The sequence below is a fragment of the Quercus lobata genome, chromosome 5 (assembly GCF_001633185.2).
Source record: "Quercus lobata isolate SW786 chromosome 5, ValleyOak3.0 Primary Assembly, whole genome shotgun sequence".
NCBI lineage: Eukaryota > Viridiplantae > Streptophyta > Magnoliopsida > Fagales > Fagaceae > Quercus > Quercus lobata.
The window spans coordinates 31,481,707-31,507,806 of record NC_044908.1 but is presented as its reverse complement, the minus strand read 5'-3'; the positions used below and the strand labels follow the sequence as shown (position 1 = coordinate 31,507,806).

Sequence of the window (26,100 nt, the reverse complement as noted above, 5' to 3'; positions counted from 1 at the left end):
TTATTAAATTTTTTTTTTATTTTAAAAATAAAAATTGACATTTAATATTACTATGCTCCTATTTGGCCATGCTGTCATCAATGTCAAAAGCCCTTTGTCAAACAATTTTTTTTCTTGCCTTTTCTTTGTTTGCAAGTAAGGAAACAATCAAGAAAGCTATAAAGTCCAATTCAATAATAATAATAATAATAATAAGATATATGGTCTTGCTCTTACGTCAAAAATGAATATATATGGTCATCTAATCTCAACAACAAAAATATACATTTATACCATCTAAAAAACTAAAATAAAAATAAAAAAAATGTAAGGTTGAATGTCAACTCTCAAGTCTCAACTTTTACAGAGTTTCTAAATGAAGAGGAAATTTATGCAATATTTGAAACATGAATCAATTTATTTGTGTGTTTAAGTGTAAAGTATTTCTAATTGTAGATTTTTTTTTTCTTTTATTTAATCTTCATGTGTAAAATAGGGGCTTGGGGGGAAAAATCTTACACCAGTGAGACTCTATTCATATTCATTTTCTATCTTTTGTCTTAGTTAATGTCTTCTTCTATTAATGTGTTTTTCTATTTAAAGACCAAATATTTTTTTAGATTAAAAACTGCTGCCATTAGGTTGCAAGCACTGTAAAGATATATGGGTCTGGCCTTTCCCCTTTCTGTGATTGATTTAAGGTATAGGCACATTCATTTCCCAGGTTGAATGCACAATTGAGATTGCAATTTTAAGCTAAATAAATTTGACCGAGCAACCTAAAAAGGGATTGGATTTGGATGCATAGATTTAGGCATGGCTTTTGGCATTAGTGTTTAGGAAAAAATAGTCATACAACTCTTTGGTAAAATGGGCGTTCCCTTCTTTTGGTGGGAAGTAAAAGTCCAACAAATTGCTACTTTTAGCACTTTGCCCTTTTTGTTTAAAGCACAGAATGCCGTTGCAATGATACATAAGAGAGACTCGAAACTGATTGAGAAATCTGTAATATAGATGCCATTGCTAACAATATCTCAGAATACCCAAAAAAAAAAAACGTATGATAGAAAGCACACGAAAAGACACATAACAGACATGCTTTAGGCCTAAGCAAGATCTTCCACAGAAAGCATCTTTTCCTCCAGATTCAGACATGTCAACTGAACATAGGCATAGACGCCAATAAAAATTTTAGCTCTTGAAATATTCATCTGTATATTTTGATAAGAAAATTATTTGGAAAATCAAAAGCTTCAGTGTTTCTGTGGACTCTGCCTAATATCAAGTGCTTGTTCCAGCAGTTGAATGGGAAGCACCAAAGGAGCTAATTACCAGTCCCTGAGAAATGAGCAATGTAATTAACAAGCATGTACACATTTGAAGTTCCTATAAAAGTTAAAAGAAAGTAGTACCTTTGCAATAGTTGTAGGATCCACTCTAGAGGTATGAAACAACTTGATTTTCAATAGAACGCAGAAGCCATACACCTTCAGCATTTGCAAGTATTTTGATTCCATTTTCACTTGTTGATACAGCAAGCAGTATCCCTTCCTTGTAAAATAGAATGCAAGGAGCAGCCTATAGGATATTCAAAGTAAAGATTGTTTAATTATAAAAGCTTCTTCAAATTACTATCAAGAAAAGTGCTTCCATGGCCATTACCGGTTATCTACCCTTTGCGGTAGTAATTGTCAAGAGGTAACCATTGTCCATGTCCCAAAATTTTAATTTGAACGCATATCCAGTAGCCAGGAACCGGTTCTTCATTGTATCAAATGGCAGTGGCACAACCACCACAGACCGCTTCCAAAAACCTTGATATATAAGCTTGATGGCTGTCTAACGTTCATCCAATTCCACAAGGTATGGTTGTCCTTTACTAGTCTCACATATGAATAGCCTTTGATTCACACAATAAAAGAAAACTGAGCAATCACCCAATCATTGTGAAAATTTGAAGGAAATAAACAGTTGGATCAGTAGTAAAAATTTGCATTTCCCATTTGACAGCTCAGACCATGAATCCTGCTTCACTGCCATTGTTACTCTCAATAATAATAAACCAAATCCACTCAGCAGGGGAGAGGGGGGGGGGGGTTGGTGGGGGAGGGAGGGGGGACCAAGTGGCAACCCTATCCTTAGGGTGTGACAATTAAGCTTCAAATTTCCCATTTTTAGTACCATTAAAATTGCAATATATATACCATACGGGTTATTAATGAAAGCAAGGAAAATAAATCAGATGGAAAGAAGAAAGCTTTTTTGACAAAACAAAAGCAATGAAGAAATCTATCGCCTCTTATTAATGTACTGATTAATGCATGAGCCCCCTGCCCCCCTCTGCAACATAGCCTTGGTATAAAATAAGTGCACCAGAATATTTAGGTGAAGCTGCTTAATCAATCATCAATATATATCTAAAAGCTGAAGCGTAGCATTTATTGCTGCTGAGCCCCTATTGCGCCACCTCATCGCCATGTCATTGATCATATAATTATTATTTTACTTTTTTATTTTTTATTCTTATTTTTTTTGCAAAAATATATATAAATAGATTATTGACTTTACGTATTCATCTTAAGCGGTTTTAATGTTACTTATAATTTTGTCTTTACATATTCATCAACTTTAATTTATAATTTATTTTTTATTCCTTTTTTTTTTTTGAAAAAAAAAAGGATTATTGACTTTAAACAATAAATTAATTATTATTTAAAAAAAAAAAATCGCTTGCATTTGAAGCCCCCGTAATCGTTGCATAAAATCCTTAAAAAAATATTTTGAAACAAATATTATCTATAATCTATATCTATATATATATATATATATATATATATATCTAAAAGCTGAAGTGTAGTAATTATTGTTACTACGCTCCTATTGAGCCACATCATCGGCCACGTCACTATTTTTTTTTTTTTGGTTTATCAACTCTATTAATTTTCTATTGCAAAATTAATTCTTTGTGGCCAACATGACGCGCTACACTTTACCATAAACTCTATTGTCTATATTCAAAACTCCTTTCAACATTGAGTGTTAGTTTTAATGTAAATAGCATGGGGTACAAGGTGGTCTTTTGCACTACCACCATAAGTTAACTATAATTTCTTTTTCTTTATTTTTTAAGAAAAGAAAATACTACTATAATCACTTCTAGCTACTATGACACATACCATTTCTTCTTAAAGAGAAAATGATTATAATCACTATTCATCTATCACTATTTTTTCATTTTCATGGAGCTGTTAATTCCGTATTAATGTAAAAATGGTCTTTCGACAGATTTTGTCTTTTGTGTCCCATTATTGCTCAATTCAACGAGCATAAAATGCTCAGACGGTTTATAACTTTATGGCCATACATTTCTGTCCTTTGGTCTAACGTTTTAATATATGGATCTTATCTTTTTACAGCTCATGTAATTAAGTTCTAAAATTTATTTTGATATCAGGTATCAAATGAAAAGGCTGTCCGTGAACTTTTTATATAACTGGTGTAAGTAATGTGATGAGATACGGATTTTTCGATCGCCAAGCCATTTACATAGTTTACACTTTGACAATCAACTTTCAGCTTTTATAAACGTGTGATCGTTTCTTCTTCTTCAATCATTTCCTTAGTAATTTAATATTATACCAAAATGTTTTCTTTGCTATATGTAAACAAACAACACCAATCTGGTGTGGTGCCATTGCAAATGATGCCTTCAAGTGCGAGAGATCGAGCAACAATGTTTGGTGGCTTCAAAGGTGACAATACCAACTTGGAGAAAGATGCCCCAAGTATTGAAGAGAGCCTTGCTATAGGTAGGATGCCGACGTCAAGGGTGATGAGATTTCCTTTTATATTAACATATTTTTTTCTTTACGTAAATTTCTTGCTTGATGAGAGCTATACACTGGCTAGGTTCTTCATTCCCACTGGCGGCAATGGTTTCCAAAAAAAGGTAAAACCTCTAATTTGTATAATACATCTATTATATTTTGTTGGTAGTATTCGAATTAGGACCATGTTTGACATTAGTATTAATTTACGTCTTTTTTTTGTTTTTTTAATTTGTTACCATAAGTTGAACAGTTTTTTTTTTTTTTTCCTCGTATTGCAATAAGAAATTAGAAATATAAGAAAGAAAAATTTTATTTTTCAGCATATGTTTTTTCATATTTTAGGGCACTTTTTTCTATGATATGTCCAAATAATAAAACAAAGTAAAACTCAATCGTCTTCCTTCTTTCTTTACAATTTCTTCTTTCTTGGCCATCATGCTTTTTACCCTTTTTCCTATTTCGTATATTGTAACTTTTGTAACGCTTGGTGCTTCCAAAATTTTCATGTTGGGTTTGATATGTCGTCATATGTGATGTGCACGACATGTAAATCAACTTGAGATAATCCAAGATACATACTACCTGGCTACAACTAATAATTTGCACATAGGTAGCAATTATTGTTATACGCTCCTATTGAGCTACATCATCGGCCACGTCACAATTTTTTTTTTTTTTTTTGGCTGACTTGATTTGGAGAAAAATCATATTATAATATGTCCTATTTTGTGTTGTTGTCAACTTTTAGTTTATTTGGAAAAGAACGAGATAGTCTGGACAATATAATGAAAAATAGTTTGTACAGTTGAAGAAGATGGTCTTTGTGTAGTTTCCTTTCACTGTTTGTAAATATTTTGTTTAACAAATCAGCAGTGAATTATTATTTCTTTGTTATATGATGTTCCTAGATATTAGAGTAATTGTTTTAAGCGTTGACAAATATCTAATATTACGCTCCATCCTCCTATCTCATTGGTGTATTTTTAAAGATTTTTATGAAAAAAATTCAATTTTGTATTTAAAATTATTTATTTATCTATTTATTATTCACATATTGGATTAGATTATGACAATATTTACACAACACTTCTTCTTTTTGTCAAAAATTTTTCTCTACTTTTTCCTACGTTGGAATTGTAGTCTTTGTTTATTGATTTATTTTTACATTTTTATTTATTTATTTTAATATTATTAACGAAAGAAATTTTAAAATCATTACATATAAAGCTACAATCAGCACTTTTGCTTAGAATCAACCACCTATTTCTATTGTGTAACTTCAAAACCTTATTAAAAATTTTAAATTTGATTGTGCTTTTGATATTTGGCTTGATTACATCACATTTGATATGTTTTGCATATTGGGAAGGAGTTTGATTATGATGTGAGTTTTATTTTTCCCTTTATCTTTTATTTTAAATTGTAGTTTTGGTGTTTTTGGTGTGTAGGGTAGAAGAAATTGGGTTTGAGAATTTTCTTTTTAAACCTAAAAGAATAATTTCTAAATTTTATATACTTTTTAATGATACACAAAATGTTATAAATAAGTTTTATAAAAAAATGAATATTTTCGCTAACTTACCTTTTGAATTTTTGGGAAAAATTGTATTGTTTTCATTTTGATACAACAAAAATTATATATTACGTTTGTGATTTTTCCTATATCAAATGAAAATATGATTATAAAATATGTTATTCTTAATTAAATTAGTCCAATTTTCAAAAAAAAAAAAAAAAACCTTAATGAGACCACCCTCAAAGGATTATCACACTCAACACGCGGGATCGCGACTAGTTATGAATAATAGCCTAAGCCTAAAACTCTGGCTGAGGCATGAGAAATAGGCCCTGAAAGTCTCTCTTGAAAAGTAAAAAAAAAAAAAATGTCAACTAGCAAAATTGCAAATAAAACAACTGCATACATGAAGGTTTTCCTTATTATGAGGGCACATGGGGTAAGCTGGTGCTTTATGCCCTTCAAAAGTGTACAGCTTATTACCAACGATAGCATTCCACACCTGCACAGAAATGAACTTTCACAAATGCAATCCAACATTGTTTTTATACCGAAAGAATATGCCAAGTAAAGTAAACCATAACAGTCTTGTCCTCTCCACAAGTTTTCTGTTTTGATGTGAAAAGGCAAGATCATTAACCTTACCGAGATGACCATCAATCTGAGAGAAAAAAAATTTCCATGGCAAATACACAATTATTAACAAAAGGGGCTAAACAAACCAGTTAGCGTCATAGATGGTACTGCAAATCATCACCACTATCATAGGAACATATCTGCACTATGTCTTCCGAATATACAATGCCTGATATGGAAAGTTTTAAATTTTAGAACAATGGTTTAACCCACATGAGGGAGAGTGTTCGAACAATGGTCAAATGACTGAATTCACACTTTCCTAATACTTTAAACTTTTGGGACAAATGGTAATTTAATAATAAAAAACCAATAAATAAATCCCCTCAAAGTAACATACCAAAAACAGCACCATCAGTACTCCACATCACATGGTTTACATATAATCATAATTATTGGCCAATGACGCCTATCATCTAGTGAAATAGAGATTATTATCCTCATAAATTTTCTTGGCGCATATTCTCCAACTTAAAAAATTATATACTAGTTATGTCAGTCTGTGTAGATATTTGTCAAACTTCCAAGGCCATTGAACAGACTCGAATGTCCCAAACATTGAAGTTTTGAGAAACAAGCCTCTCCCTCCTACCTACTTCCCAAATTGTGATATCACCAATATTCATTCCAGCTGAATTTGATAGAACATAAAACACATAATAGAACAGAATTTTAGCTAAAACAACTACCCCTTGACTACCTCATAGTATAGAAATTTGAAGATGTATAGTACCAACAGCAGAAGCAGCAAGAGCTTACCAAGAAGCAAGGTTTGTTGCAATGGATGAAAATTTATGGTGTTTGACAGCAGAGCCCTGATTCAAGTTGACAATGACAACAGCAAGACATTGGAGGACTCAGATGGGATGAGAGTCTTTAGAGGCCCCCACCTTCTTCACAAAATGCTTGTGATAATGTGGCAGGAGAAAGTCCGGTAGACTGCTGATAATGTCAATATCATTGTCATATAAGACACATCATGGAATTAGAAAATATTAAAAATAGAGGTGGCATAGATTATGCTTTATTTTAGCAATACAAACATGAAACTGGAACATTTATTAGAAGTATTCAAGTACAAAGCCTTGGCAAAGCCTAAAAAAAATTCTTTGATAAAATAATGAAACCCCTATCCTTAAGTCTTACTATCATGATAAATATGGATCTGACATAGACTAGAAGTATTGGAGGTTTTCAATTATCTGAAATATGCAAGAATACAGGTTTATTGACCAAATCGGAATCTAAACTAGCCGTAACTTAGGAACCTTAATCATTAATTTAGTTATAAAGCATGGATACTTTTCACATATCTTAGAACCTATATTTCACCAATAATATTGGTCAAGTCACCAGGTTTAATTGAAAGCTTGGTCATTAAGAATTGTCACTTACTACTTCTCACAAACAACTAGGCAAATTTTTATAGGGAACTAAACATTCAAATTGGTAGGCAAACAATAAGTGGAGCTTGATTTTAACAAAAAGGTCTGGATGATGACAGAATCACTATCATTGTAACCAGAACTTTGGTATATACACTATTTTGAGAAGATCAACCTATTAAGGTTTATCTTCTGTCTTATAAGATATTGTCTCTATTAAGTCCGTTAAAATCAAACATACTTCTAAATTAGATTATAGCCAGGAATATAGAAGTAGAACTGGGTGCAAAAGTTGTGGTGGAGTGGGTGTCTGATCCTTCTCTTGTGAACATTGCTCATTCTGCTCTCATTTCGAATTGCAGGAATTTACTGGGACTATGATTCCAAGAGTAAAGATTAAGCATTGCTTAAGGGAAGCTAACTAGTGTGCAGATCTTCTTGCAGCAGCTAGATTTTACGCTTTTTGATGTTCCCCCTTCGGATATTAAGTTTTTGTTGTATTTTGATTGTATGGGCAGATTCTCTGAGAGGATTTGCCTTATTTCCTTTTAGTTGTTTTAATATAGCAGCGTTTATTAGCACCCAAAAAAAATTAATTCAAAAATGGTGAAAGTGATTTTGTATCATCAACACATCCATCAAGACTAAAGTCCAGTTTAATATATTAAAAGTCATTGCAACATGTTACCCATAAACCGTGAGAAAATAGGTTGTAAAGGATTTTGAATGTACAATAAAAGCATTGCAACTATTATGGTTGTAAAGGATTTTAAATGTGAAATAATATATTTTATATATATTAGTAAACTATATCAGATATGACTACAAAATAATTTAAATAATTAGTTTTTCTTTTTTTGAGAAAGATTTAAATAATTAGTTAATTACTACTCATTTTTGTATATGCATTAATACTTAGAAAAATGATATGTCCACAACATAAATACTTAATACTATGCTAATAACATAAAAACTTACTCCACATCATAATCATAAAGGTAAACACAATAAGCAATAGTAATAAAATTAAATTATTGGATTAGATTTTTTTTTTTTTTTTTTTTAAGCAATAGTCATAAAGTCCAATTAAGTTCTTAATGTCCATACTGTTCAATAATGAGTACCACAATAAATTTCTGAAAATGGCATTTGTGCAATAGTTTTATTAAAAAGAAACATATACGATACCAAAAAAAGAAAAAGAAAAAGAAATCTGTAAGAGGGAGAGTTGGTGACTTATAAAGAATTCAAATAAAGAGGGTCCAAATTCCTGAAAGCCAACATTTGATTTCTGAGTGAGAGTCCTCACTCACCATTAGAGGGTCGTACTCTCTTAGTCTTAGGGGGTGGTATGTGAGTAGAGCTACCTCCATTCTCATCATCACGACTTCGCTTAATTTTGATATCCTCTTCAAAATGATCAACGACCTCATTATTAGGAATGATGCTGCTACCGCGCTCTCTCTGACCCAAGCTGTGTATCAAATCTTCCATTTCTTCCTCGTATATCACATGGGCCCCACATTTCTTTATCTCCATCACGCTTGGATCGAATGGTTTGAATTCAATCTCAAGTTGACAGCTGGATCCATCAGCAATTTGATGAAGAAATTCTGTTGAGGCATATATTTTGATGAAGCAATCAGGGACCAAATACATGAACCAACGACGATCCGATTCAACCCTATCAATCTCCGAAAAACAAACAAACGGAATAAACCTAAAGCCTTTTCCATTGGCTTTAAAGTAACAAGAAAGAAGGACATAATCACGATGGTAATGTCGACGATGCTGGTGGGGTCCAAAAACAGCGCAGAGAGCAATCCCTCTAAATTGTTTAAATAAATATGGAAGCACTTCCAGATTTATTGAAGCCCCCACACTTTGATGCCTAAACCAGTTCGGAACTTCACTTCCAGGAATTACAACTTCAAATCGTCCTTTAATAGTTGACTCTCGATAGAACAATTCCTGAAACATAAAAACCAACCATGACTCACCAAAAAAAAAAAAAAACATGATCTTTAAAGCTGGCTGAGAGAGAGACCTGAAAATATTCTCTTAGCATTCTAGTGAACAAGTCACAGGGGCCTTGATTTTCAACAAATTGGAAACAATTGAGAAGATACAAAGAACAACTTGAATCTTCTTCTTTCATTTTAACTGGTAGTAAAGATTCCAATGAGGTACATCCATTTGCCCAAACTTGAATGAAAGAACTCATCAATTGAAGCTCCGGCAACAATTGAAGACTCTTGCAATTCTCCACCCAAAATTTTCTCAACTTAGATAGTTGATTAATGCTTTCAGGAATGAAAACAAAATTATTTCCACTTAGATCTAATTCTTCTAAAGAGGACAAACAGCCAATATCACTGGGGACTGCTTGAAGATTGCAGTTCCTTATATTCAGTCTAGTTAATGAACACAAACCTGTTAGAGAAGGCAATACCAAGCCCATGAGATCTGGAGTTTTTGTCATTAACAGAAAATTAAGCGGCTTCTTCCATGACCATTTACATCCTTGGAAAGATGGTATTTTGAGATTTTTTAAGCAAAAGATGGAGGAAGGTGGCTCTATCATAGCAGTTCCACTCATATCTAGTTCCTATAGGCCTTTTAGATTCCCCAAATTCATTGGTATATTGTCAAGTTTTAAGCAAGACAGAGTGAGAGTTTTTAGAGATGTCAAACTACAAATGGCTTCAGGAAGACTTGAAAGATTTTTGCAGTTTGTTAGATCCAATTTGATAAGCCCAGTTAACTGCTCCATTGATGATGGTAGATCTCTTATACCAGTACCACTCATGTCTAGTTCCTTTAGGCCTTTAAGATTCCCCAAATTCTCTTGCATTTTGTGAAGTTTTGAGCAACCAGATAGAGTGAGAGTACTTAGAGATGCCAAACTAAAAATAACTCTCGGAAGACTTGAAAGCTTTTCGCAATTTGTTAGATCCAATTTGATAAGCCCAGTTAACTGCTCCATTGATGATGGTAGATCTTCTATAGCAGTCTCATCCAAATAAAGTTCTAGCAAACGTGACATATTCCCCACAATTTCTGGAAACTTCTTCAGCTTTGAACAACCTGAAAGATTAAAAATTTCAAGAGATTCCCAGCTGATCTTGTCTGGAAGGCTTTTAAGACATTTGCAATTGTTCAAATCCAACAAAATAAGATGTTTGAGATCTCCAAGGGATGCGTGAATCGTGGACAAGTTTGTGCAACCTTTGAGAATCAGCTTCTCAAGATTTGGGACTCTAGCAAAATCCAGGATCATGATCAACTCTCTAGAATCTCTGAGGTCGATGATTCTTAGCCACTCTAAACTCTGTTAGCATTGAAAAACAACCAAATAGAGAAAATTCAACGATTATGAACATGATTTTTACCACCAAAAAAAAAAAAAAAAAAAAAAAAACTACTTGTTTCACATGAGTAAAGTTCTTTACCCAGTTTCCCTCCCATAGTTGTTTGATAAGGCTACGAGGCATAATGAGTTCAACAAGCTTGTCAGGACTGAAATTTTTTGGCATGAATTTTAAAGGACATTCATGCCAATCCATAAGACGTAAATCACTTGAAAGAGAATTAAGTCCTTGAGGAAGGCCCACTTTACAAATTTTAAGCAATCTTAGATTTCTCATCTCTGAGAAGGTTTCAGCATTCAAGTCCTCTACTTTTTCTTCAATGTTCAAGTCCTCTACTTTTTCTTCAATGTTCAAGTCCTCTTCTTTTGAAGGGGTGTTGATGAATATGCCTTCAACTTTTTTAGTTCCCTAGTAACCAACAAAAAAAAAAAAAAGAGTAATTGCATTGGAAGTTATTAAAAAAAACTTCAATGAATCTCACACACACACACACACTCATAACAAAGTTTAAGATTATGCATAATCAACTTACTTCATTATCTTTTAGTACTCGAAGGATATCCTGCTTCAACCACAACCTACTGCGTTCACCAGGCTCGTCAGGAGATTCACGACGAACAATTTCCTTACCCAATTCTTGTATTAAATCATGCATCCACAATGTTCCATTTGAGATAATTATAAGATATTTTTCCACAAGAACATCTATCTCAATGATTGGCTTATAATGGGGAGTTCGTAGTACGTTTGCTACACGATCTTTAGTCATTCCTTTGAAGAAACAAGCAATATCTAAAAATATTTGTTTCTCTGTTGTCTCTAGGCCATCAAAACTTATTTGGAGCACATCCATGATATCCCTTTTAGGAGTTTCTTTTAGTCGACCTAGGACAGATTCCCATGCATCTAGATTTCTGCGAAACATGAAGGAGCCCAATACTTTGAGTGCTAAAGGAAGGCCTTGAGCATAATATACAAATTCTTTAGATAGCACCTCGTAACCTTTTAAAGGATTGTCCTGCTTGAAGGCTTTCAGACTAAAAAGCTTAAGAGCTTCATCAAAATTCAAAATCTCAGGCTTGTATATTTTTTCTTCAACCACTTCATGTGTGATCAATAGATGTTGATTTCTAGTTATTATAATGATCACACTCCCTCGACCAAACCAACTTTGCTTGCCTACTAATGCTTCTAATTGTTTAGGTTGATCCACATCATCAAGAATGACAAGAACCCTCTTATGACATAATCTATTCCTTATCAAATTGATTCCCCGTTGAACATTCGAAATATCAATATTTTTTTCAAACAAGACATCAGAAAGAAGTTGTTTTTGTAAACTAACTAGACCATCATTTTGACTTCTTTCTCTAACATTTTCAAGAAAACTGCTGCCAGCAAAACGATAACAGATTCTATCATACAGGATTTGTGCAATAGTTGTTTTACCGATTCCACCCATTCCCCAAATCCCTATAAAGTGAACATCATTCAACCCCATGCTTAAATATAAATTCTTCATTTCCTCCACACGAGATTGTATTCCAACAAGATCCTCACGAACTGAGTGTGAATAATGCAAGCCATCAATTAATTTTCTGACAATCTCTTCAATAATTGTTGACTCCTTCCTGCCAGGAATACAGAACCATAATTTTTTTAGTCAAGATAGGCCATAACAAGACAGAATGATCAACAAGTGTACTATTTAGATTCGTTCATTATAGAAAATGGAGCTCTAAGTTCCATAATATGAAAAACATATGATAAATTGTGAATTGGCAAAATAAATTTTGTACTACATATTTGGGCTGCTGTAGAAAACATAAAATAGTAAGCCATTGTTTAAGAGGGGAAAAAAAGATCATCATTGGGTGGAAGTCATCTGTGTAGTGGTACCTCACCATTAAAACTACAGTGCACGTATAGTGGTCTTAGTCAGGAAGAGTTGGAAGGTAGCTTTTGCCTTTTAAATCTGGAATTAACAACTTCCAATTAAACTTCAAAAAAGCAACATTTCAATTTTACGTGATTCTTCATTTGTTGTAACTATTCTTCATTACAACTTGCATGTCATGTTATATTTTATCTTGACTATATTTCTAATTCATCTTTTGGAACTCTTCGGGCTTTCATTGCTTGGTTTAGAAAATAGAAAAATAAAGAAAAGATGCCTGTGATCCCAAACAAATGTAGTTTAAATTATTGTTTCTGCAGAATGAATATAGGTTCTTGCTTTCAAAGAAAGGAGCTTGCCTGCCCAGAGGTAGGAGCCTTTGTGCAATTCCTGTACTTTCTGAGTGTAATTGGGCATGGAATAAAGTTTCAAGATTGAGGTCAGTAACAACACATTCTTGAGGAGTCATATAGAGAATGGTGAGGCATTGAGGGCATGTTCTATGGACTTCTAGGGAATCCGAGATTCTAGCTGTGATTAGTGGAAATGGGAAAAGGTCCAAATATATAAATCTATATATTTGGTCAGTTGTACTCTTTCAATACTGACAAATTCAATTGCACAGCTACTTATGAAGCCATCAGATAGTCTCATTTAATTCTAGATTAATGGAAAAATATTTGGTTTTCAAATGCTTAAGCATTCATTTATAGCTTAGTTTATTATCTAATAAAAAAAAAAGGAAAAAAAGATCAATACACAAGTAACAAGTTCAGTGGGGAAAGAATGGAAACGCTATTCTCATTTTTATGCCTACAATTCACAAGACATATTTGGAAAATTGACTTGAATTGTTGATCAGTATGCTGACATATTGATGATTGGGAAGCAGAATTCAGATGGGTTATACAAGGCAGCAGCTTTGGTCTACACTTCTAGTAGTTGCCTAAGCTGCTAATATTTATTATATATATACTAGAAACAAATCAGAGATATCATGCTGCGAATTTTAAAGGTGAAGAAGCCGTTTTCAAAGCCATGAAGAATGATATATAATTTGGATTCACCTCTTGCAAAAAATGTTAACGGGAGACGCACAAAGAGGAAAATAAGAGTTCCAGGAATTATGATATTTAAGTTACTAACTGCTGCTTAAGATTGTGCTCCGTGTGTACAGCTTAAGCTGCTTGTTTTGATCTATTATTTGTTCAATTCATCAGTTGTATTAAAAGATAAAATCAATCATTTCAAAAAGGAAATTAAGCTTGCTTAGGCTCTGTGTTGATATAAAGTAACTTTTTTTTTTTTTTTGAGAATCCACTAGTAACTAATCTTTTTTTTTTTTTTTTTTTTTTTTTGAGTAAGACACTACTAACTAATCAAGTAGCTAATATTTGAGTAATGGACACAACTTAAGTATTAAATTCAGCGATCCATGATTAGATTTCTTTTCTATCTGGCTGAGTATATATATTAAATAACATAACTTGAAAAAATTTATTTGGCCAAGTGAAATAAAGCAATGATGTATAATATTCTGAAAGTGTGCAAAAGAAATTCTTACTCATTCCGTGTATCCCATCCAGAGAGATTGGCAACTTGAGTCAAAGCAGCTCTCCGCGATTGCAACTTCTCTTCGTTCTTCATAAGTTCATGTTTTGCAAAGGCCTCTGCAAAACTGCCCGTCTGTTTTCGTACATCAGATGGATCCACACCATAAAAAACAGGCAAAACTCCTAGCCCAGCCTTTTCCTTGCACTCAACAATCTTTACAAGTTCATCTAAGCACCAAGACGAAGTCGCATAGTTTCTTGATAGAACAATGATTGCGAACTTCGACTTTTCTATAGCATTCAAGAGCTCCGTGGAAATGGTTGTTCCTTTCTCAAGTCTTTCATCATCTTTAAAAGTAGAAATTCCTTTTCGATCCAAGGCAGCATATAGATGGTCTGTGAAGTTATTGCGGGTGTCCTCACCTCTGAAACTGAGGAAAACATCATACTCCCATTTGGGCAATGAAGAAGAAGAAGCTATTTCAGAGGTTATGGAAGCCATTGGAAACTTACAAAGCTTCAGTGTGTGTGATATCAGCTGTGGCTTTTGGTTAGAGTTATATTATCAAATGCTAGTTCCCTTGTAAAGACTCAAAAAGAGAGAACGAGTAATTTAAGTCTTCTGCGATTTTTATTTTATTTTTCCTAATTCCTTTTAGCTTTTTTGTATCTTGTAACTTTCAGGAAACTTTGAGGAAATTTCGTAAGAAAATATTATACAACTGTAAAGTGTAAACACAAGATGCCTTTATTTCCCACTTCCACCACCCACCGTCCCACACTATCAAAAGAAGAGAAGAAAGGCGCTAAAGTGCTCTATCGAAAAAGAAAGTGTGAAGATATGAAATTCTCTATTTTCTTGTAAAGATATATACGTTTCTTTGGGCAATCAAGTCAACAAAGCTGCCATAACTACTGTTTGAGGCATCATTAAAAGTAGAATAAAGTATGAGTACTTGAGTAGATATGTGCTCTTTTTTTTTTTTTTTTGGCCGAATGAGTAGATATGTTCTCTTACTGCAATGCCTTTAATTGATTCTCCTACTTCATAAAATGAGAAAGAATCCAAAGTTGAATTGAGCCAAAAGCATACTCTTTGTACAAAATTTATAAAGTTATTCTCAGGGTTTCTTTGAAATAGGTATTTTGAATAATTGATTGATTGAGCTTGCCGGACAGTTAGTAGAGCTCTTAGGATTTGAATCCGGTTTAATAGGCTAAAATAGTCATTGGACATGCAATTATCCCTTGATTAGTGTGAGATATAAAAGTTAAGATGGTAAAAGAAAAAAAATAACCTTTTATTTTTTCATTATTCTTTTAACTTTTTACTTTTTTTACCGTTTAATTTTTACATCTCACATCACAAGATAATTGCATAGTACAACAGTCCTAGTACAACAACCCTAATTAGGACTATTACATTGACCTAAGGCTAAATCCGAGCTTCTAAGCCTATTGGGAGTCTTTGTTTATTTTTCTTTCTTTTAGATGGAATTTGAATCGTAGGCTTTCTGTCTTATCCAACAAGCTGATAATCCTTTTCATTTTAAGAGGGTTCTTCAATTGACTATTCCTTTTTCGAAGTGTGAAAAACTAGTGATAATCGCAAAACATTAATATGATTTTGATCTTGTCCCTTTCTTATGTGGAACTGTTCAATAATATATTCATTTGTACCTAGAGGTCCCATATTTAAGAGCTTTTCATTTTCCATGAATTTTCTATCGTGCCCTTTTACACCCCTTTTTTTTTATTGCTAACAATAATTTCATTTTTTTTTTAATAATATGAACAATTTCACAAAAGTACAAGGAGTAGCATTAATAAACAATATTTATGTCTAAGGAAAAAAATCCTTATCCAATTAATTAGTAAGAAGAAATTTCCTTAGGTATATTCATACTATTTGTTTTTTATGTAATGCTGGGCTTCTTTACTTTTTCATAGTTGTCAGTTTATTTTAACTCATAAATCTTGTAATTTTTAGGTTCACATAAGAAGCTAAGTCTAATTGACAATAAATTCTGTGTGGATAATGAATGTCCATCCCCAATAACTAATGAATATAAAAACTCTCATTTTTCCTCAAAAAATAGTTATGAGCTCCTAAACAAAATTGAATTGATAACAAATTTTTTTTTTTTGGTTTTTAATTTGTGTAATATATACCTACTTTTCAATTCAAGGCTAGAAAAATACCAAAATTGTGGTCAAGTTCATTGTTAGGAATAGCTATAATCTTTAGTCAGTACAACTCAATAAGGCAAAAACTCAAGGTGTACGTACCATTCGTCCGATTCAATGCATTCTCAATAAGGCAAAAACTCAATTGCTAGAGACATTATTGTGTTAGTAATGTGAACAGGTTTGATACTGCTTTAGATCTGATGTAATGAAAATGGATTTGAGAATGCCTCCTGTACCAATTTCTTAGTACTACTCTATTTGTATTCTCCAATTTCATAGTGGAATTTTCTATGCAACATCTTTCTCAAGCCCAACATAGTACTACTCCTGGGTTAGCTATCTTTATGTTAACTGTTCCTCATGCAGAGAGCTTTATAATGAAGCTGTGTGTTAAAGCTCTAGGTGTGCCTACTATTACTTATGACATGGCTGTCCAGACTCGTCTTCTTCACAAGCTTGGTGAACCAATCATCCTTTTTGGAGAAAAGGAGATGGAAAGGCATGAGAGGTTGTTGACGATTATGGGAAACTGGATGCTGAAGGGCAGTTATTGTTGAATCTCCTCATGAGGAGGAGGAAGAGGATGTGGCTTTTGCTACAAAAGCAAATGTTGAGGAAGAAACTATTTATTATCCCTTTTAAACACAAGGCACTTTGGCTCTCAAGAATGCTAGAGTTGATATTGCAAAGTACTCTCTTCCGCAGGCAGCTTCGTGTATTACACTTGCGCAGAGGAAAAGGAATGATCTAAATGAAGATATGGATGCAGATGCAGAGTTGGATTGGGGTCTGAAGCAGGAATAAGGGATTTTTATTGGGGATCACTGGCCACTCTTTGGTTGCTCATTCTCAAGACATGGAAAACTGCTCTTGGCTACCAGCTCTTTAAGTGGCATTACTAAGCTGTGGAGCATAAATCATGTTAAAATGGTTCCTACATCAAAGGGACACAGAGCTTGAAATGATTTCTGCATTGAATGCATATGAAGTGTTAGTCCACATTGAACTTTTTAACTATGTCTCACTTATATTGGGGAAGTTGAGCAAGAAAACTTGTAAGGGACCTTGCGAAGAGAACTAAATTGAGATCACAGTGTTTTGCACACCGTGTAAGATGGAAGATTATTTTAAGGCACTCCAAAAGCAGTGATGTTTGGCCGGTTTGGCGATTTGAGAGGCAATCTTTATACCTTATAGAAGTGGGTTTGGCGATTTGAGAGGCAATCATTATACCTTATAGAAGTGGCTGCAATCTATCGGGAACCAAAGAAGCCGAGTTGGCTGATATTGTTTCTGATACGGGGGTTCTAAAGAGTCAGACACAAGTTATGTTTCAAGACCATTGACCAAAAGCTATTCAGGGAATCGAGTGCTTAGTAGAAAACTCCTACATACTGGTCGAGTGAAATTTTGTGACAACAATAGCTTGGGACCTAGCAAGTTTTGAAAATTTGGTGCAAAGCGGCTTTGCAACCACAACTTTTCACATTACAAAACACTAGTCAAATGTAACTTGTGTGCCATGTTTGGAGACATCAGCTGCTTTAGAGAATTTCTTTTTCCTGTCCAAGTAGCAAGAGGTTAGTTAGCTAGTAAATTATGTGGATTCTTTCACTAACACAATCATTATTTGTTCTTTTTCCTTATTAGTATTGATCTTCATCCTGATACTTAGAAGTTTCAGTCATTGAAAATTCTTGACAATGATTTCAACTTCACCATTTTTTCCCTTCTTTTTTTCATTAATCCTTTATGAGAACCCAAAATCATGAGAATTTCTGTAAACAAATAAAAGAATGTGCCTCAAATTTATTTTATCATCTATTCCTGTTAAATTTCATTTTGATAAGTTGTCAAGTCACACATAGATAAGATATACCCTGTTTGATGATCTTTCTATATGGTGGAGTCACGGAGCAATAGTAACAACCCACATCAAGTTTCTTTGCCTAAAATATACTGCCTTTTGATAATAAAAAGTTGAGGGATGAAACCACGCGGACCAGTGGACTCTTCAACCAAATTTTTGTTTTTTTTCCAATCCATAACCTTTTTCTTCAATTTCTTACCGATGTCATCCTCCATCAACTCTCTCAAAATTTTATCCTTTTTTTTTTGTCTTCCATCGTTATCAATTTCCATGCGAATGCCCTATCCATTGCAAGTATTCTTGCAATTTGTTTTCTGTTGCCCATAGAATAGTCAACAAGGCATGAAACATTTAAGTTCGCTTTAGCAGAGACTTAATTTAATACACAGAATCCTGACACCCAGAAATTAAGGCATTGTAGTGTTTAAGTCGTTGCTCAAATATTGCGTTGCTCACACCCGGCCAATCACTTGCAAATGAAGCCTTAATGAGGACAAACTGATGCAACAAAACCTAAAATGCCCCACCTGGTTAAAGAACCTGAATTTAAGTACTCAACTTAATGAATTTAACAGACACATCCTCTCAAATTACATGAAAATAATTAACACAACATAATAAAAATCCCTATTGCATAATAAAGTCCTTGACTTCTAGAATTTCCTAACTAATAAGAGCTTGAAAATGAGTCCTCAACCTCATGAACTTACAAACAAACATACCTTTCAATAAAAGCCCCATGAACTACAAGTCTTCTATCATCTGGAGGTATCAACTGCATAATTTTCAATAGAACGCAAAAGTAGACCATCAGCATTTGCAAGTATTTTGATTCCATTCTCTCTTGTTGATACTGCGAGCAGTATCCCTTCCTTGTTAAATCAAATGCAAGGAGAAGACTAAAAGATATTCATGGAAAAGCTTGTTTGATTATAAGAAGGGCTTCAAAATACTTCCAAGCACATCAAGAAAAGGGCTTCCATGGGCATTACCGGTAATCCACCCTCTAAAGCAGTAGTTGTAAAGATGTTAACATCGTCCATGTCCCAAAATTTTATTTGAAACTGATCACCGGTAGCTAGGAACGGGTTCTTCATTGTATCAAATTGCACAAGCCCCACAGACCCCTTCCAAAGACCATTATATACACGCTTGATAGCCCCCTCACTTTCATTCTATTCAGCAAAGTGTGATTCCCCTTCTTCACTAGTCCCACATGAGAATAGCCTATAATGCCCACAATAAAAGAAATATGATATAAAGCTTGAGCAATTGCCCAATTACAGTGAAAAATTTAAGGAAATAAATAGTTGGATAAGTAATGTAATAAAACATCCTTACTACCTTGTCCTGTCAGAACTGTAAGCCATTGTCATGCAAGATTGGCCTGGAGCATCACAGTCGATTCTTGAACCCAAATTATCATATAACCAAGCCTTAATTTTCCCATTGATATCTGCTGAAAATATGAACTGTAGGAAGCAAGAAAACATTCAATGATCTAAACCAAATCAGCACAGCAGGAGAAGCCGGAAGGGTTGGGGGGGGGGGAGGGGGTGTAAGCAAGTGGCAACCCTACGGATTATTAGGGTGTGACAATTAAGATTCACATTTCCCATTTTTTTCCAAAAGCAATTTAGAGTTGCAAGGAAAAAAGTGGAAAAGAATAATGCCATTTTTTGTTCCAAGAAAATAGCAATATATATATATATATATATACACCATAATACTTCAGATGGAAAGAAGAAAGCTCAAATGTTAATTTGACAAAACAAAAGCAATGAACAAAGGGAAGAAAGAAATCTTTCGCCTCAAACTCTTTTTGCAAAACCGTATCCTGATTAATGCATGAGCCCCCTATGCAAGCATAGCCTTAGTGTATAATAAGTGCACCAAAATATTTAGGTAAAGCTGCTAAGCTTAACAATAAAATAGCCTAAAACTCTGGCTGAGGCATGAGTTACAAACCTTGAATGTCTCTCAAGAAAAGTTAAAGAAAACTGTCAACTAGAAAACGTGCAAATAAAACAACGGAATACCTGAATGTTTTCCTTATGATGAGGGAACACGGAGTAAACAAGTACTTCATGCCCTACAAACATGCACAGCTTATTACCAGTGACAGCATCCCACCCCTGCACAGAAATGAACTTTCAGTCTTTCACAATGCAGTCCAGCCTCATTATTATACTGAGAATATGCCAAGTAAAAAAACCTTAATGGTCTTGTCCTCTCCAGAAGTTATGATGCATAGTTGTCTGCTGGGATGTAAAAAGGCAAGATCACTAACCATACCGACATGAGCGTCAATCAGAAGAAGATTTCATGGCAGAAGCACAATTATTAACAAAAGGAGCTAAAAGAACCAGTTAGCATCATATTTTTATAATGACTGAAAACTATATGAGTACACACACATACACACACACACACACACATGTATAAACAAACCTCCAGGTGGTTGCACAAATCATTACCACCATGATAGGAACATATCTGCACTATATGTTTCAAATATGCAACACCCAAATGGAAAGCAGGAAAGTTCATCAGAGATGCAAATTGTTTCACAAGAATATAACCCTTTTCTGCCCTGTTTTATGATTGTAAAAGAGCCTTACTAAATGTCCTATTGTTGAAAAAGAAAACTCAAATGCTGAAAATAAAAATGCAATATGTTATTATTCACATATCTGTTATATCTGGTTATAAATTGAACAATCCACAGAGGCCTCTGACTGGTTAACAAAATGCTTGTGAAAATGGCGTCCCGGATTGGGAGAAAGGAGAGGATGTGGCAAAGGAGACAGTCTGGTAGATTTCTGATAATGTCAATGTCAATGTCGTCCTTGTCAGTGTAATTTCTCTACCTCTCTCTCCTTTCCACTCTCTCTGCTCTTTCAATTCTCTGCTTCTCTATCCTTTCCATTCAATTGGCTGCTTCTAATTCCAAGCTATGTTTCTTCTAAATGAAAATTTGAGGGAAGGAGTGATTAAGTGAAGGGTGTGAATTCTTTTTTTATTATTTATTTTTAATAATTCAACACAGACTGCGCCTGCGGCTGCAATTATACATAAAAGAGACTAAAATATGATCAAGAAATCTGTACTAAGCATATGCATAGACGTCAGTATCTCAGACTACAAAAAAAAATGTATGATAGGCACACAAAAAAAAAAAAAAAAAAAAACACAACAGACATGCTTTAGACCTAAGCGAGAACTTCCACAGAAGTCATCTTTTCCGCTAGATTCAGAAATGTCAATTGACCATATGCAAACCTCAATAAGAATTTTAGCTCCCAAAATATTCTTCTGAAATTTTGATGAATATTCTTCAGGAAATCAAAAGCTTTAGTGTGTTTGTGGACTTCGACTAATAAAAGAGACTAAAATATGATTGAGAAATCTGTACTAAGCATACGCATAGACGACAATATCTCAGACTACCAAAAAAATGAATGATAGGCACAAGAAAAAACATGTACACAACAGACATGCTTTAGGCCTAAGTGAGAACTTCAAAAATAGTCATCTTTTCCTCTAGATTCAGAAATGTCAACTGAACATATGCGTTGACGTCAATAAGAATTTTAGCTCCTGAAATATTCTTCTGAAATTTTGATAAGAATATTCTTCAGAAAATCAAAAGCTTTAGGTTTCTGTGGACTTTCAACTAATATCAAGTGCTTGTTCCAGCAATTGAACAAGAAGCACCAAAGGTGCTAATTATCGGTCCCTAAAAATAAACAATGTAATTAAGAAGCATGTACACATTTGAAGTTCCTATAAAAGTTAAAAGAAAGTAGTACCTTTTCAATAGTTGCAGGAGCCACTCTGGAGGTACCAACAGCTTGATTTTCAATACAACGTAGAAGCCATACACCATCAGCATTTGCAAGTATTTTGATTCCATTCTCACTTGTTGATACAGCAATCCCTTCCTTGTTAAATCGAATGCAAGGAGCAGCCTAAAAGATATTCAGGGTAAAGACTGTTAAATTATAAGAGCTTCAAAATACTGCCAAGCACATCTAGAAAAGGGCTTCCCTGGGCATTACTGGTAATCCACCCTCTGCAGCAGTAGTTGTCAAGAGGTAACTATTGTCCATGTCCCAAAATTTTATTTTGAATGCATCACCGATAGCCAGGAACTGGATCTTCATTGTATCAAACGGCACAACCCCCACGGACCTCTTCCAAAGACCATGATATACATGCTTGATAGCCACCTGATGTTCATCCAATTCCAAAAGGTATGATCGTCCTTCTTTATTAGTCTCACATATGAACAGCCTTTAATGCACACAATAAAAGAAACATGAGTGATCGCCCAATCGTAGTGAAATTTTGATAGAAATAAACAGTTAGAACAGTAGTAAAACATCATTACTACCTTTTCCCGCCAGCACTGAAGGCCATTGTCTTGCAACATTGGCCCCATGTGCGACAGTTAAGTAGTTGATTTAAGCGATCATCTAACCAAGCCTTAATTTTCTAATCAATATCTGCTGGATAGATGAACTGTTGGAAGCAAGAGAACCTTCAATATTTTAGCTTATTTTATTTATATTTAAAAAAGAATAATGAAAAAAAGAAGATAATTTCTTCTATCAAAGGAAAGAAAAAACACAATTTTCTTCAATCATTTTCCTTGCATTTGTGAATCAGTAGAATGGAGTAGATATCCCTATAAGCATTCCCATCTACCCACAAAACTGGGATTAAAATCCCATTGCATCCCATTCTCGAAATATCCTCATTCACCAAGTTGTAGGCATATTTTTAAAATGGCTAAAAAAGCCGTGTAATAAAAGTTTCTTTATTTCTTTTTCACTGTTTGGTTCTTTCCCCATGCAACAAGGAAAGTTTTTGAAACCCATTTTCTGATTTTTGAGCAGCAGCATAAAGTCATGTGTGCTGTTGATGGAAGGAAAGGGAGATGTACAAGTCAAGATTGCAAGAGCTGTTCCCACAGAAATCATGGAGTTTACCAGATTACATGACTAAAAATGATAGCCCAGACCATGAATCCCGTTTCACAGCCACTATCACGCTCTATAATAATAAACCAAATCCACAGTGGCAAACCTATCCTTAGGATATGACAATTAAGCTTTTACATTTTCCATTTTTTTAAAAACACAATTTAGATTGGTAAGGAAGAAAGTAGAAATGAATGGTGCCATTTTTAGCACCAAAAAAATTGCAATATATATTGACCATATGGGTTATTAATGAAAGAAAGGGTGGTAGTTCAGATGGAAAGAAGAAAGCTTTATTTGACAAAACAAAAGCAATGAAGAAATCTATCACCTCTTAACACTTTTTGATAAAGCTTGTTCTGATTAATGCATGAGCCCCCTGCAAGCATAGCCAAAGTGTAAAATAAATGCACTGAATAATATCTTGAGCCTAAAGCTCTGGCTGAGGCATGAGAAACAAGCCTTTGATGTCTCTCATGAAATGTTAAAGAAAAACTGTCAACTACAAAAGTGCAAATAAAACAACTGAATACCTGGATTTTCTCCTTATTATCAGGGCACACAGAGTAAACTGGTGCTTTATGCCCTTCAAAAGTGTACAGCTTATTACCAGTGACAGCATTCCATAGTCCACACCTGCACAAAAATGTTTTTTCACAAAAGCAGTCCAATATCGTTATTAGACAGAAAGAATATGCCAAGAAAAGTAAACCTTAACAGTTTTGTCCTCTCCACAAGTTATGATGCAAAGTTGTCTGTTTCAATGTGGAAAGGCAAGATCATTAACCTTACTGCTTGAGTGTCAATCTATAAAAACTAAAAATAAATAAAAAAAATCATGGAAGATACACAATTATAAACAAAAGGGGCTAAAAAAATCCAGTTAGCACTTAGCATTAAACTTTAAGAATCACTAAAAACTATAAGAGTGTCCGCACACACACAAGCACACAAAGACACAAAGATGTGCGTGTGTCTGAATTAACACTACATATATATAAACAAACCTCCAGGTGGTTCCGCAAATCATCACCACCATGATAGTAATATCTCAGCACATTATGTTTTGAATATGCAACGCCTGAAATGGAATGCAGGAAAGATCATCAGAGATGCAAATTGTTTCTCAAGAATATCAATCCCATACTTTAGGCCCTACTTATTAACGGAAAGTTTGGACTCACCCATGATGGACAGCATTAGAACAATGGTCAAATGATTAAATTCACACTTTCCTAATAGTTTAAACTTTCAGGACAAATGGTAATTAAAAAATAAATAAATCCCCCCAAAGTAACATACCAGAAAGGGCACCATTAGAACTCCACATCACACGGTTTACAGATGTAGTATAATCATTGGCCAATGACGCCTATCATCAAGTGACCTAGAGATTATTAGCCAAATAAGTTTTCCTAGAAATACTCCAATTTAAAATTTTATGTACAAGTCTGTTTCGGTCTGTGTAGATATTTGTCAAACCTGCAAGGCCATTGAACAGGCTCCAACATCCCAAACATTGAAGCTTCAAGAAACAAGCCTCTCCCTCCTACCTACTTCCCAGATTGAGATATCACCAACATTTGTTCCAGCTAAATTTGATAGAACATAAAACAGATAATAGAACAAAACCTTAGCTCAAAGAAATAAAAGTATAGGCAGTAGCGAGAGCTTATACCAAGAAGCAAAGTTTGTTGCAATGGATGAAAATCCATAGTGTTGACAGCAGAACCCTGATTCAAGTTGACGACAACAGATTTTGGTGGAGTCAGATGGGATGAGAGTCCTAAGAGGCCCTCACCATCTTGACAAAATGCTTCTTTTCTGAATTCTTTTTTTATTCATAATTCAGTAGTTATACAAGAAGTTTGCAAAGAAATTATGGAATGCCTAGTAATCAATTCAACCCAAGATGGAAAAGTGGATTAATATGATAGGAATGAGAGCAGTGAGTCATGATAGGCACTAGCATGAGTGACCCACTTGTCTAAAACTGAAAAGAAAGCATTACTGAAACAAGGAAATGAGAATTAATAATGTTCTCTAAATCAAAAGGCAGAGACAGGAGATAATAACAGAGATGGGCACGAATAGATAAAGTGACTTTTTACGTTTTAGTGATGCTAAATACATTTTCAAATGGAAATATTTTAGCATATAGAGTTTTCATCGGTTTCAAAAATAAGTATATAGAGTTTTCAGAATACAATTTTCAATTTTAAAATATTTAAAATAAACATTCTAAAAACATTCCATGCTAAATATTTACAGCACGGTAAATATTTTGAAAAATTCAGACCTCACATTGTGTCACTAAAAACAACATTTTCTTAAAAATTGATGCTCATACCCAAATACCCAATACACACTTTTGCATTATAAGTTACCTAAAAATAAAGTTTTTCAACACACTTGTATGAAGTTTTTTTTCACATTGTTCTGAAAACAAAAACACCAATTCCTTTCGGCCTTTCCTAAAGGATGATTAGTTGATTACAATACCTCCCTTTTTTTTTTCAAAATTAAAATGTATGATATGTTTCTTTTAAAGAAAATGTAAATATATTAAGGTTATATGGAATAAGGCAACCACTATGAGAAGTTATTGTAATTCACATAACCCAAAAGCCAAAAAGTCTCACCAGGTTACTTATTAAATGAAATTGAACAAAAGATTAATCGATAGATAACTAAGCATAGTAGGCACCATGGAATTTACTTGACATACAAATCAGTCACATGATGGATCCAAAATCTTTTCTAAAATAAATCCAACTAGGAGGTTATACACAATTTTTTTTTTTCCTTTTACTCTATTCCTCCCGCTTTCAAAAGTCATAAGACATGCTGGATGGCATTCGCATGGATAGGTTATGTTAGTTGATTAG

The 26,100-nt window shown here is 33.8% G+C and overlaps 1 long non-coding RNA gene and 2 pseudogenes across 1 annotated transcript; all 3 read right to left on the bottom strand.

The window, feature by feature from the left end:
• Nucleotides 1-801: 801 nt before the first annotated feature.
• LOC115992424 lies at nucleotides 802-6,877 on the bottom strand. The gene is made up of 5 exons (XR_004092507.1): nucleotides 6,721-6,877; nucleotides 5,732-5,827; nucleotides 1,642-1,879; nucleotides 1,392-1,557; nucleotides 802-1,317 (listed from the first exon to the last, which is right to left on the bottom strand). It is a non-coding gene; the product is annotated as an uncharacterized LOC115992424 (long non-coding RNA).
• A 1,559-nt stretch (nucleotides 6,878-8,436) lies between these two features.
• On the bottom strand, nucleotides 8,437-14,760 carry LOC115992405 (annotated as a pseudogene).
• Nucleotides 14,761-18,464: 3,704 nt separating this feature from the next.
• Nucleotides 18,465-24,500, bottom strand: LOC115991610 (annotated as a pseudogene).
• Between the last annotated feature and the right edge of the window lie 1,600 nt (nucleotides 24,501-26,100).